The sequence below is a fragment of the Electrophorus electricus genome, chromosome 6 (genome assembly GCF_041902795.1).
Source record: "Electrophorus electricus isolate QZ-2024a chromosome 6, ASM4190279v1, whole genome shotgun sequence".
Lineage (NCBI taxonomy): Eukaryota > Metazoa > Chordata > Actinopteri > Gymnotiformes > Gymnotidae > Electrophorus > Electrophorus electricus.
The window spans coordinates 33155033-33158077 of NC_137502.1; the positions used below are offsets into that span (position 1 = coordinate 33155033).

At 41.1% G+C, this 3045-nt stretch overlaps 1 long non-coding RNA gene across 1 annotated transcript; it reads right to left on the minus strand.

Moving 5' to 3' along the window:
* Positions 1 to 633: 633 nt before the first annotated feature.
* On the minus strand, positions 634 to 1413 carry LOC145658446 (uncharacterized). Its single transcript, XR_014124015.1, has 4 exons — positions 1317 to 1413; positions 1148 to 1225; positions 908 to 1007; positions 634 to 781 (listed from the first exon to the last, which is right to left on the minus strand). It is a non-coding gene; the product is annotated as an uncharacterized LOC145658446 (long non-coding RNA).
* Between the last annotated feature and the right edge of the window lie 1632 nt (positions 1414 to 3045).

Genomic DNA, 3045 nt, shown 5'->3' on the forward strand with positions numbered 1-3045 from the left:
TGGAAGGTCAGGCAAGACCTCATTGATTGTGGTGTGTAATCATGTTTGCCCCAAGTCAGTCAGTCATTTCTGGAAGATTGTTTGTTGTAGTACAACTAAAAGGGGGGGGGAAACAAAACAAAAAAACCTGCCCTTACATTGATCAAGTCAGTGCATATAAACCACCCCATTTGTTTTGAGAGCTTTCTTACATGGAATGTGTGAATTTTGGCATAGTTTCCACTACAGTGGCCAAGATAATGGGTCCTTTGCCAACACCAATTCAGTGGAATGACTGTGCCCGTTAACAATGTATGATGGTAACAGAATAAGCTACCAAGTAGTTCATGGTAAGGCATTGCAGCCTTGAACTCTCATTATGAATACCAGCTCTCCTCTGTGCCAAAAGAAAGCCAGCTTTCTGTACTTCCATTCCAAAATACAGACATATTACACATCCACCCCACTCATTCAAGCTGAATTAACAGTAAATTCACCTGTCTTTTGGTCCATTTAAGTCAAGATTGGCAGGAATGTAGGCTTCATGTAATCAGGAATTTAAATACTGCTTTTAAAAGATCCAGACCACTCCAGGCAAACTTGTCTTTGGGAAAAGAAAGCAAGTTGACCAGTAGTTTGAGAACATTTATTCAGAAACCATTTGCAGGGTAGACTCAATTGCCAGAGCCTGTGACCATGCAGACCCACATGACAATTCAGATGGCATGTACTGGTGGCCTGCTGCAAGTTCACAGCACAGGGCAATAGCTGCAGAGAACGCCATCCCTTAGACTCACACCACCTGAAAGCAGAACATTCCTTGATGAACCATTTCAAATCCTGGAGGATTACACCCACATGAGTGAGTGGTTTGCTACTACACAGGTTCTCCAAAACAGACTGGAGCACTCCAGTGCTTACACTTTACCTTCAAACACCCTTAGTTCCTCCCTTCACCACTACAGAACGTTCAAAAGCTGAACTGCCACCTTCCTCATCCTGGAGCTGAAGTAGGTCACCATGAGCATCTAAACAGACACGACACAGGTAGCTGCAAGATGTAGACATTAACCCTAGCCAAAATAAGTTGCAGATACAACTACAGTGGTCATCCGAGCCCTGGTAGTTAAATCCCAAAAAGACACCGTAATGTCAAGAGCACTCAAACCTTCGTGGTCTCTGATCACTCGTGATAGCAACAAGCCAGTTTCACCTCGCTGCTGTCGCTCTGCTGGAGAACTTAATACTACAACATGAGATGGGTGGTCAAGTTGATTATCAGGAGAAGTCATCCACTGAAACACATAAGAAAAAAGGAAACACCAAAATACACTTACCAAGACTAAGGACAGCAATCAGGAGCACAAACACAGAGACTCTTGATGCATCCATTAGAGCCAAACAAAAGTTTAGAGAGACTGATAATAAGGAAGACTAGCTATTTCCTTGAATCGAACCGGGCTTTAAATAGCTGAACACAATCCGAGACGAGGTGCCCATCTCACCTGGCCTTCATTAACAATAATGTTAATTTAACAATAGTGTTCAGTTATTGTGTGCGCCAAACAGCGAATCTGCTGTTACGAGCTTGTTCGATGTGACGAATTCTAACGGGGGACAATGTGTAGACATAATACCTTTATGAATTGTTCGTCCTCGATTGCTTTCCTTATGTCGTAGTGCTCCTCTCCTCTGGGAAATGAACGCCAGATTGAAGGAGCGATAAAACGCGATGCCTTAGCACACGGTTGTCACTTTGAAATGACCACTTGTTTATGAAGCGAGGCGCTGATGTAACGATTTCATGGCAGTTTTGTTCAACATAGTTGTTTAACATGTGTTATCAGTTAAAGTGTTGCTGAACACTTTACTAACATGCCGTCAGTGAAAAAAAAACGTTGCTTTAAGATAAACGAAGCAACAGTTCAACCGACAATTCAAAACTGCGGCTGCATTAATGTTATTCCTGAGCGCCATAGTAGGGCTGGAATGAGACCTTTTGTGATTCTAGGCTATGAAACATTTCCCTGTTAAATGAAGATTTTATTTGCGCAATATACAACAATGTATAACGAATATACCTACGCTAATCGTGAGGCATCAGGAAAATGCACACAATCTAAACAAGACTATAGTTTAGTAAATGATAAATGCTAAAAATAATAGTTGATTGACCACTTCTGAAACGCACGCTGTAGAAAATAAAAAATGTTGTTTTTATGAAGAAAAAACAAAACAAAACCTAGAACCTGTGATTATTGCTGAGATATTCTGACAATACAGTAACCATGTAAACAACTTTACAGAACAATTTATAAATTGTACAGTTTAAAACTAGTGCAATTGACAAAAAAGTGCATTTGGAACCAATAAATCCAATTGCCTTTTTTATGATAAATTAACATGATCACACTGTTAAGAGAATCATTTCAGTAATATTTCTATGCAGGTAGCATATCAAACAGCATTATTTAATTGGCAAATCCTCATTATATGACTCATTTAACTGTTTTTTTTTGTTTGTTTGTTTTTTACATAATGTACTGTCACTTGCTTTTATAATGTACTATTCCTCAACACTAAAGGCAGACTAGGAGCATCTTAGATGACCGTGGACGCATTCAAAGGGAGTGAGCCAAGTGGAGGAGTGCGTGAGCGAGTTGCGGGCGTATTCCGTCCATGTGAGGAATTTGTGCCAGTCAGTTTGTGAGGTACACTACTGGTGGAGGAACCTTCCGACCTCTTGAGTTACCCAGTCGACTGAGGATGGTGACCAGAGGAGAGATTCATAGTTATATTCCTAGTTTACAAAACTGCCTCCAGACTTGATGTAAATTTGGAACCATGATCAGATCTCTTCTGGTAGACCAAATATGCAAAATACATAAGTGAACATGGCTTCTGCGGTTTCCAAGGCAATAGGCAAGTGAGGAAAAGGAATGAGGCGACATGTTAGACAGCTTGTCCACTTCCAGCATTATGACCATGTTTCTCTCAGAGGCAGGTAAGTCTGTGATGAAGTCTGTTGCAATGTGGGTCCAGGGGCGATGTGGCGGGGACTGTAGC